Source organism: Myripristis murdjan, chromosome 16 (assembly GCF_902150065.1).
Source record: "Myripristis murdjan chromosome 16, fMyrMur1.1, whole genome shotgun sequence".
NCBI classification, from domain to species: domain Eukaryota; kingdom Metazoa; phylum Chordata; class Actinopteri; order Holocentriformes; family Holocentridae; genus Myripristis; species Myripristis murdjan.
In genome coordinates this window covers 1114732-1126356 of record NC_043995.1, presented here as the reverse complement: position 1 = coordinate 1126356, position 11625 = coordinate 1114732, and positions in this window count along the sequence as shown.

Genomic DNA, 11625 nt, shown 5'->3' with positions numbered 1-11625 from the left:
TACAAATAAAAGTTGTAATGTATTGTATTATTGTATGTAATCATTAATGGAATATTTCAAGTTAGCACCTCCCCTCTACACATGTGGGGATGATTATGTGTACCCTTTATAAGATGGCCTCACACTGTCTGTATCACTTTAACCTGCTCTGAGGAAGGCTTCGGCCGAAACCCGTTAGCGTTTCAGAATAAAATGGAACAGTTTTTTTTGCACATTGGGTACTTAGATCTTTAGATCTCTAGTGTCATCTTTTATTCTTTACTTTTTATTTATTTAATCTTGTACTCTGTGGATACTGCTGAAAACTGTGAATTTCCTTCGGGATGAATAAAGTATCTATCTATCTATCTATCTATCTATCTATCTATCTATCTATCTATATCTACTGCATTTGAGCCTTGTCTTGCATATTCATTTTGGTGTGCTGCTTTTTCCACTCCTGTGGATCCTTTACTTTAGTTGTACCTACAGCTAAGCACCCACTGCCCTAATCAGTGGCAGCAATCAGAGGAAGTGCACCTGTTCTCTTCTCCTGATTTTTGATATTGTCTGTGGCCAGCTTCCTGTTGTCCGACGGAGGAATGTAGAGCACTAAGACAGTCACATGGGAGAACTCCCTGGGCAAGTAATAAGGTCGACAACTCACCGCAAGGAGCTCAATTTTCGGGTCACCGAATCTCTCCTTTATTGTGACATGTCCAGGATGACACCACCGATCATTCACATACAGACAGCCTTGCTTTTTGCCCGTCATCACTTGATCCCTGTCCATCCTATAAAGTGTAAATACATCCATTTTCACATGAGACTCTGGAATCCTGTCAGACAGCCACATCTCTGAAAAACAAAGTAAACTGTTACGCCAGTACCGGCGGTCGCACTTCAAACAACCTGTCAACTCATCAGCCTTGTTTACTAAGGAGTGGACATTCCCTATAATAACAGAGGGCAGGACGGGCTTGTATCCACACTGGCTGTTCCTGACCCGGACACCCCCTCTGCATCCTCTCTTTCTTGCTCTTGTCTTGGGCTTGGTTCCCTGGGGAGCGACATTGGGATCCAAGACACATGGTGCAGAAGGCTGCAGGTTATGCCGGCTGTAGGTTATGACAGGCAGGCCCGGCTCACTCCTGACTTGGAGTGTTTGCGCAGCTTTCCAAACAATTAATGTCCACAGCCACAGAGAGCAAACAAACGCACAATGATTAAGTGCAGCCATAATCATGTCTTCAGGGATCGAGCCATGTTAATAATCAGGGGTCAAGGGCCGTTAAAACCACTTAAAAATACAAACAGACGTGCACTGATGGCAGAGTCGCCAGCAAGGGGGCGCCACCTCAAGAGGAGAGGAACAATTTGTAGCCAGAAAAGGTTCTAAATGACTCGAGAATACCCAGAATGTGCGGAATGGAATTTATTGGGTCGGAAACATAAAGGGAGCAGGTCATCTGCATACTAAGATACTTTGTGCTCAACTCCCCCTCTCTTAACACCTTGAAACATCTTATTAGCTTTAAGGCCAATTGATAGAGGTTCAATAACAATAGCGAAAAGAAGGGGGAAAACGGGCATCCCTGACATGTTCACGTGAGAGGGGAAAAAACTGTGATAGCTGGTTGTTGGTGCATACACAGGCCTGTGGAGAGGCACATAGTAGACGAATCCAGGATATGAAATTTTCTCCAAATCCAAACTGTTTTAATGTGAAGAATAAATGGCGCCACTCGACCTGGTCAAAGGCTTTCTCTGCATCGAGAAATACAAGTACCTCAGGGTTTATCAGAGGTGTCGGGCAGTGAATGATGTTAAGAAGTCTTCATATGTTTGTGAAGGAATGGCAATTTTTAATAAACCCTGTTTGGTCGTAAACTGCTCTCTTGCCTGATCACCAAGACACATAGTTTTGATCGGTAATTATTACGCCTATTATTAACTAATAATCACTCTTATGGTTATCAATAATAGTTTTCAGTAATTTCCCCTACATTTATGAAAGTCTATCATAAGCGAGTAACCCTACATATTTTTGGTGGAGAATGCAAATATGATCGAATAGAATCATAATCCTACAGGTTGATGCTCCAGAAACAAAAGAGATGCCAAATGGAAGGTATGTATTCTACAACTATGGCAGCAGATTTAAGCCACACAAACACACACACATTTGACACCATGGGTCCGTTTCACAAAGCAGGTTTAGTGAAAACTCTGAGTCTGTTAACCCTGAAACGAGGGAAACTCTGAGTTTCCGTTTCACAAAGGGAGGTAACTCAAACCAGAGAAAGAGGGGTAACTCTAGCCTGTTTCACAGAGGGAGGGAACTTAAGCTCTCGGTCAGTTACCGCAGTAACAGACTCCATGAAACTAACCTGGTCGGGACCAGGTTTTTCTCATGAAACCTCGAGTTTCTCTCTGTGTCCGCCCTCTTTCAGCCACACACGGGATTTAACTTCCTCATTCATTCAGTCAGCAGGTGAGTTTTGGCGTGGCGTATTAGTTCTGCTGTCTGTTATTTAAAAAATAATAATTAAAAAAAAAAAAAACAGTCAGTAGGCCTTTATTAGAAGTCCATTAGTAGTTAGGTGGTGACTTTTTTCACAAACATGGCATGTCCTTTCAACAACGATCCCGTGGATGAAGGTGCAGTGTTACTGCGCAGAGAATTAAATATTCGTCGGGAGATGGTTATAAGACCGCGCATAGATGTTTATCCCGAGGTCTTACCTGTTCGAACAATGCTTTTATATTTCATCTTAAGATGCTGCCAAGTGCCCTTCTCCCCTGCGGGATTACTGCACCTAAATGAAATAAATTAATAGGCTACCATTCAAGCAGTTTTCCCCAGTAATATTATTGTGATTGCAACGGACTACATTTAAACTTACGCGTTGACCCGAACAGCAATGTTCTCCCACGCCGTCTCCCTCTCCTTTGCCGCTGCAGCGGTGTTGCATCTTTATTTATTTTTTGTAAATACATGTTCAAACTCTCTGTATGAATGCATTAAGATTTCCAATTCAACTGGGGTGAAAAACGCAGCCAGACGCTTCCCCGTTGCCATGGTGACTCGTCAAATCGGGGCTCCATTGACGCTGTCTTTTTATAGTTGTGGTGCACGCGCTTAACTCCAGGTGAAACTACTTCGAGTTGATCAAACTAACTCAGATCAGCTGTTCTGGAACCGAAAACTCAGAGTTTCCTATCTCAGAGTAGATCAACTCAGAGTTCGGGGTAAGACTCGGAGTTTGTTGAACCTGCTTCGTGAAACGGACCCCATATGTTTAAAATTAACATTTAACAAAATCTCATGTACCCCTACAGTACTCCAGAGTTACAACTAGGGGTATGTGCACCCCCATTTGAGAACCAGCAGGCCTGGGGATGAAATCTGACAGTTTGGGTGACTGCATTGCCTTCCCTCTAGCACAGGGGTGGGCAATTATTTTTTCCAAGGGGCCTGTCATGGGGGTAACCCATGCCTGGGATAAGTAGGTGGCACACCGCTTCTACACACAGCCAAGAGACACACAGTTCTACCTTTTTCCATCTGGCCGGCATGTTGGATTGTGGTTACCTGTGTTGTGTTGTGTTGTGTTGTGTTGTAGTAGGCATCATTGTTGCACCTCATCTCTGCATTTTGGCCTCATGGTGTGCCCTTAAGATTAGCATTAGCATCTGTGCTAGCATGGTTTACTAGTGCTAGGTAACATTTCAAACATAATTGACAAAAAGGGTCAAACCAACTGTAAAAACAGTTAAAGTGTGGACAGATGAAGCTACAGCAGCTCCACAGGACTGTTTTGAATGCACAGACTGGCAGATGTTCAAAGATGCTGCTACACAGGAGAACCATATTGACCTTGAAGAATTCAAGGATTCAAGGAACTTTATTGTCATACCAGCTCACATTTACATGTGGTACGAAATTAGCACTCAGGTCCCGGTATAAGCCTAAACAAATAAATAAAGCAAGGTAAAAAAAAAAAAAAAAAAAAAAAAGAAGTGTAAATATAGAATATAAGTATCTATAGAATATAGAACATAAGTATAAACAGTATATATAAACAATATGTGTGAATATGCATAACAGTATGTATAACTATAAACAGTATATATAAATAAATATAAACAGCGTATGTAAATATAAATAGTATATATATATATATAATAAATAAAAATAAACAGCCTATGTATATAAGTAGTATATGTATAATAAATATAAAATATATATATAAACAATAAAAATATAAAGAAAAATATAAACAGCCTATATAAATATATAAATATAAACCTTTGCGTCGAACAGGTCGTTCCACCGCCGGTCAACATTCTAACGTTCATCATCTTCCCCAGCCTGTTGGCGTCAGGGGTAATGGGGTACTTGAACCTGCACGACCCGCGGTAAATGTCCACTCTGTTCTGTTTAGGCCTTGGACCTAGCTCTTGTGTTTGGCGTGCTCCGGTGGTGTGCTCCGGTCTGTTGTGCCATCGGCGGGATATGAAAGGTAGGCATAGGATCAGTTAGGCTTATACTGGTGACAGCGTATCATGGTGTGACTGCAGCCGTGATTTTTCGATTTGCAGTGGGGTTGGCTGTTGGCGACCTGGCGTGCGGTTCGGAGGGATTGTAAGAAGCGCGATGTCTGCCTCTTCATCGCAAGACGAAGATTGTGTTGGCTGTGTGTTAAGCTCCCTTCGCTCCGGTAAGCTGCTGTTTGCTTTGTGACATCTATTTGCTCTTCTAGCCATATGTTAACATTTGCCTTGCTTTCTGTCTGCGGTAGCTGTCGAAGCCACAGGTTGTGGCTCCCCCTCTTCCCCTACGCTCGGCGCAGGGCTGCACTGCACGCTGGTGATGTGGGTTACAAGCTGGGCCTCTTAAGGACGGCTATCCAAAGCCTCCAACGCCGGTGCGGCCGCTCTGTCTCCTGCCGTTCCGTCTCCTGCCGCTGCTCACCTGCCAAGTTTTTCCCGGTTTGGACTGGCTCAGGCACACCGTTACCTCCTGTGTGCCCATAACTTTGGGCTTTCCGCCCCACCACCGTTTATTTTCTTTTGGGTTAATCAATTTCCTTTTTGGTTATTTGGTTTAATTGTGTATAAGTTATTTGTTAACTATTTTCTTTTGTTTAGTTGGTTTTGATTTCTCAGCGGTTGGGTGATTTTTTCTGTTAATGTGATTAAGTTATTATCCCTGGTCCCACCCACAGCTGAGTTTATTTTGGTTGTTTTTTTTATTAATATTTGTAATGTTGGGTTTGCTTTATTAATTGTCCTTCAATTAATTTAGGTTTAGTTAGGTTCTTTTTTTTGCTTATTTTGGTTGTTTTTCATCAATTTTTGTAACGTTGGTTTGGTTAATTATTATTCAATTAATTTGGTTTATGCTATGTGGTGTGTGTGGGTGTGAGTGCTGTGTGTTTGGGTGTGTCTTTGTCTGGGTCAAATGCTTTATTTTAACAGTATCATATCGGCCTGAGTGTCCCGCCACAAGCGGTGTTCATTTTCTTTTCCCTTTCTTTCAGGACAGGAGCTGGTGCAGTGTGTGACAGACTTCCCCGGTGGTGGCTTCCCCCCTGCACTTCTTTAGTTTGGCGTGGCACATGGTGTTTTGGTTTGTAGTGATTTTCTTTGGTTTGAGTTACTCCTGTTTTTGTTTAGTCTGATCGCTGCACCCAGTATCCTCATTCCTACCCTTTTTTTGTGTGTGTATTCATGTTCTACCGCAGTCAATTTTGTGGCCTATTTGGCACTCAGGCCGTGTTTCGACATCTTTGTGTTCTTTTAACCTAGTAATTTTAACTAATAAACTTCTATTAATACTTTTGGAAGTCCGCCTCCCGTCCTCTATATAATTGGTGTGACGAATCTGTGTGACCTTAAGTTATAAGTGTCTTGTTGAGTGTTCTATACTTCCTGGGGTGCAGTTCCCCAGGTGGCGTTGTCAGGCAACTTCCTCTTGCACCCCTCCATATCGCCACAACTTGGCGTTGTCGGCAGGATACACTGTTAGAGGACAGAGACGTGACTTCGATTTTTTTGTTTTCTTTGTTTTTTTCGTGGTTCAGTAGTGTTTTGGGTTTTTCTCTTTTGTGTTGGGTTTTGTTAGGTTTTGTGGTGGTGTGTGGAGGCAGCGGCAGGGACAGAGCGGCAGCACTCCTGCCGGTTGGTAACGTCAGATCTCTATTTTGCGGGTTGTGAGTGTTGGCTCTGTGGTTTGCTATGGAGGAAGAACTGCAGCAGCTCAGAGAGTTGGTGCTAGCGAGCAGCTTTCTCGAGCGAGGGATGCTTCCCAGGCCAGTTCCAGCAGAGCTAACCCCTCTTCTATCACTTCAGGTGATAATCCTCCAGCTGCAGGCGCCAGCGCCACCGTCACTGAGCGGCTGATTGTTATACCTAGAGATCGCAGGTGTCCCACATTTAATGGTAGGACTGGTATAGGTATAGTTGAGTGGAAGGAGGAGCTACAGGCATGTATGCGTGCCCGCCACCTGTCAGTTCACGATCAGGCCTTCTTCATCTTTGACCATCTGGAAGGGGAGGCCAGAGTGGAGATCAAGTATCGCCCCCGTGTGGAGAGAGAGGACCCAGCCAAGGTTTTGGCTATCTTAACTGAACTATATGGCTGTGTTCAGTCATATGTGACCCTGCAGCAATCCTTTTTCTCCAGGAAGCAGCAAGAAGGTGAGACATTACTGGAGTTTTCTTTGGCTCTGATGGCCCTCATGGGGCGTGTCAAGGAGTCAGCACCTGGTGGCCTGCCTAATGCAGAAACTCTTCTTCGCGATCAGTTTGTGGAGCATGTGCTTGATGGTGCCCTTCGCAGGGAGTTGAAGCAGTTGGTTCGCTGCCGCCCTACCGCTTCCCTGCTTGATCTACGTGGAGAAGCCATTAGATGGGAGCGGGAGGGGACCCCAGGGGGCGCTAGAGAGCGTAGCCATTCTCTTCCTTCGGCCTACAGCCTACAGTATGCAGTACAGGGTAGTTCTCGCCCCGCCCCTCTGGTCTCGCCCCATGACTCAGAGTTGAGTGAGGTGAAGGTACTCTTGAAGCGTCAACAGGAACAGCTTGATCAACTTGCTCAGACCATGGCTTCTTTACAGGCCCGTCCTTTTCCATCTCGGCCTCCTCACAGCAGGCCCTTGATTTGCCGAAGGTGTCAACAACCTGGTCACTATGCCAACGAGTGTGACAGGGAGCGGGTTCCCCCTCGTCCTCGCGCTGGCTCTGCTTCTGGTCGGTCTTCTAATGTGGCTGGGTTTTCCTGCTCCTCACTCCAGCCGGAAAACTGAAGCCCACTGAGCTGCGGAGCCAAGGCTCAGATGGGGAGGTTGGAGGCTCACCACAAGAACTCCTCGAGTTCTTGTGGTAGAATTGTGGCACCCTGTCCCCATATTGATGTCGTGATGAGTGGGGTTACTGTCCCATGCTTGTTTGATAGCGGTTCTATGGTGTCCACGATCACTGAGAGCTTCTTTGCAGAACACTTTGCTCCATGGGGTCATGAACGTCTTCGGTCTTGTAATTGGCTGCAGCTGCGGGCAGCTAATGGTCTTTGTATTCCATACATTGGCTATTTGGAGCTGGATGTGACCTTGTGTGGTAAGGTGGTCCCTGGTTGTGGGATTTTGGTAGTGAGAGACCCTCCCGATGCTGCATCCGCTGCCCCTGGGATCTTGGGGAGCAACATCATCCGTCGATGTTACCGGGAACTCTTTGCAGTGTATGGCCCTGCCCTTTTCGATTCTCCCTCAGTGGTTCAAGCTCCAGGTCCAGTCCTTGAAGCCCTGCAACGGTGCCATCGGACCGCCATTGAACCTCAGAGGAATGTCACTGGTTCTGCAAAGGTTCGGGCCAGACGAGCAGTACGAATACCTGGTGGAGTGATGAAATTGGTTGCAACCACTTGTACGGAGCAGCTGTCTGGCCAGGCCGTGCTGTTTGAACCAGCAGAGTCCGGCCTGCCAGGAGGGCTGCTGGCTTCCCCCTGTCTTGTCCAGGTTACCCGAGGTACAGCCTACATCCCGGTGGTTAACGTGGGGATGGCTGACGTTCTCCTCCACCCACGTACTGGCCTTGGCGCTTTAAGTAGTGCCCAGGTAGTCAGCTTGCCCACCGGCGTAACCGAGGTGAAGTCTACTACAGCTTCAGTTTCTTCCCAGGCAGTTGCTGGTGTGGCAAAGAGCGGGGTAGAATCCGTGGACCTGTCTGCTTTAGCAGAGCAAGAGCAGAGGGAGGTGCATGCTCTGCTGCAGAAATATCGTGCAGTTTTCTCCACCCATGATGGTGACTTGGGTTGTACCAACCTCATTTCTCATGAGATCCCCTTGCTTGATGACACTCCAGTAAGACAGCGGTACCGACGGATTCCCCCATCTGAGTATGAGGAGGTGAAGGCTCACATTGATCAGTTGCTTGACGCCAAGGTGATTCGGGAGAGCAATAGCCCCTTTGCTTCCCCCATTGTTCTGGTTCGCAAAAAGGATGGTAGTCTCCACATGTGTGTTGACTACCGCCTGCTTAATAGCAAGACGCGAAAGGACGCGTTCCCTCTACCTCGGATTGAGGAAAGCCTTGACACCCTTGCTGGAGCTCGCTGGTTCACCACTCTGGACTTAGTGAGTGGGTATAACCAGGTCCCTGTTGCAGAGCAGGACAGGCCAAAGACGGCCTTTTGTACACCTTTTGGTCTCTTCGAGTGGAACCGCATGCCATTCGGGTTGTGCAACGCCCCAAGCACCTTTCAACGGCTCATGCAAAGGATGTTTGGGGATCAACAGTGCCAGTCTCTGCTCTTGTATCTGGATGACATTATTGTGTTTTCTTCCTCAGTCTCCCAGCACCTGCAGCGACTGGAGGTGGTTCTCAGTCGACTGCAGAAGGAAGGCTTGAAAGTTAAACTGGAGAAGTGTGCCTTTTTCCAGAAGGAGGTCAGCTATCTGGGGCACATCATCTCCCGTCAAGGAGTGTCAACCGACCCTGCCAAGATTGAGGCAGTGGCAAAATGGCAGCGTCCCCGCCATGTGTCAGAGCTACGTTCGTTCCTGGGGTTCGCCAGCTATTACAGGCGGTTCGTTGAGGGGTTCGCTAAGCTGGCGGGTCCCCTGCATAAGCTGGTGGCTGAACTGGCAGGTACACGGTCCAAGCGAGGCTCTGGGCGTGAGCTGAGTTCAGCCTGGACACCCCAGTGTGAGGAAAGCTTTGAGGCCTTAAAGGCCAGGTTGGTTTCGGCTCCGGTGTTGGCCTATGCAGACTTTTCACGGCCATTCATCTTGGAGGTTGATGCGAGCCACAGTGGCCTGGGAGCTGTCCTTTCGCAGGAGACTGAGGATGGTGTTCGGCCGGTAGCGTATGCCAGCAGAGGCCTCCGACCCACGGAGCGCAATATGGAAAACTACAGTTCCATGAAGTTGGAGTTTCTGGCACTTAAGTGGGCAATGGGAGAGAAGTTTCGGGAGTACCTGTTGGGGCACAAGTGTGTAGTCTTCACAGACAACAACCCGTTGAGCTACCTTAACTCGGCTAAGTTGGGGGCCACAGAGCAGCGGTGGGCATCCCAATTAGCTGCCTTTGATTTTGAGATCAGGTATCGCTCCGGGCGCAGCAATAAGAATGCCGATGCTCTCTCCCGGCAGTATCTGTCAGGGTCCAGTCTGGCTGAACATGCGCTACCTGGCACTTCAGTCCCACTGCTCTTCCAGCAAGCGTCAGGCTCAGCCCCAGTGGTGCCTGCAGTCCAGTCACTGATGTCTGTCTCCGAGGGCCATTCTCCATCGGATCTCCGCTCCTTGCAGGAGGCCGATCCTCTTTTGCATGACCATGTCTTGCCCTTTTGGAGGAGGCAGGCCAAGCCTACTTTTGAGGAAAGGCAGCAACTTCCTACTTCTGCGTTGACGCTTTTGAAGCAGTGGGACCGCTTGGTCGAGCAGGAGGGTGTGTTGTACCGCCGGACTTTCCGTTCGGATGGGGGAGAGGAGTACCTCCAGCTTGTCTTGCCTGCTGCCCTTGAAGAGGAGACTCTGACCCAGCTGCACCAAGATCGTGGACACCAGGGCATCGAGCGCACCACTGAATTGGTGCGGCAGCGCTGTTACTGGCCCGGGATGTCTGCTGACATCAAGCGGTGGGTTCAGGCTTGTGAACGTTGCCAGGTTGCCAAAGATTCAGGGTCTGTGCCACGCAGCTTCATGGGTCACTTGCTGGCATCTCGTCCCAACGAGATTGTCGCCATTGACTTTACGTTGTTGGAACCCTCCCGGAACGGGTTGGAGAATGTCCTGGTAATGACTGATGTGTTCAGCAAGTATACTGTAGCGGTCCCAACCCGGGATCAGCAGGCAGCAACTGTGGCTCGGGTCTTGCTGACTGAATGGTTTTTCCGGTTTGGTGTTCCAAACCGGATTCATTCCGACCAAGGTCGGAGCTTTGAGAGCTCTTTGATTCATCAGCTCAGTGTGAGCGATTCAACAGAACCCTCCATGACCTACTGCAGACATTGCCAACCTCCCGGAAACAGGATTGGGTTTCTTGTCTCCCTCAGGTTTTGTTTTGCTATAACACCACACCACATCAAGGCACGGGGGAGTCTCCTTTCTTCCTGATGTTTGGTCAGGAGACCAGGCTCCCTGTGGATTTTCTCTTGGGCCGGGTCCGGGACCCTGAGCCAGGGGACGTACAAGACTGGATGGCTGAGCATCAGGCTAGGCTTAAGGTGGCATTTGAGAATGCTCGTGAGAGATTGTTGGCTGCTGCAGGTCGACGGAAGGAGCGGCATGACCAGCATGTTCGGGAGGCCCCTCTTCAGGTCAGCCAGCTGGTCTACCTTCGAGATCTTGGTGTTCGGGGTCGACACAAGCTCCACGACAAATGGAGCTCGGTGGTCTACCAGGTGCTGAAAGCCCCCTCAGGTGACGGAGCAGTTTACACCATCGCCCCTGTAGCCGAGCTGCATAGGGCGCGGCAGGTGCACCGAGACCTGTTGAAGGCCCAGGTCATTTCTGTTGCTCACCCCCCCAGAGCTCTGTCTCCACCTGCTTCGGCAGGGCTTGCTGGCTCCTCTGACTCATCTGATGATGGTGAGCTATGGCTGCTGGCCCGTGAAACTTCTGCACCTTCTGCCACTGAGGCACCAGCTCTCCCCTGCTCTACAGGTCCTGCTGGAATGATCCCAGTGCAGGCCCAGCCTGATCCAGGCCCGAGTGTAGAACAAGAACGTTCCCACTTGGTGGTCGTTCCCTCTAGTGGTCAGTCCAGCCCCTCTCGGTTGCCTTTGCGTCGAACAGGTCGTTCCACCGCCGGTCAACATTCTAACGTTCATCATCTTCCCCAGCCTGTTGGCATCAGGGGTAATGGGGTACTTGAACCTGCACGGCCCGCGGTAAATGTTCACTCTGTTCTGTTTAGGCCTTGGACCGAGCTCTTGTGTATTTGTTAGCCCGTGGCTCGTCGTCGGGGCGACGACGCAAAAGGTGGGGGTGGAATGTGGCAGGTTGAGCGCTGTTGCGCCTCCACTTTAATTGGCATCAGCTGGTCCTTATTCTCAGCTGTTTGGGCCTGATTGCGAGGCGGTGCCAATTTGACTTATTGGTCCTGACTTCACCGGCGCGCTCATTGCTACCTGGCGTT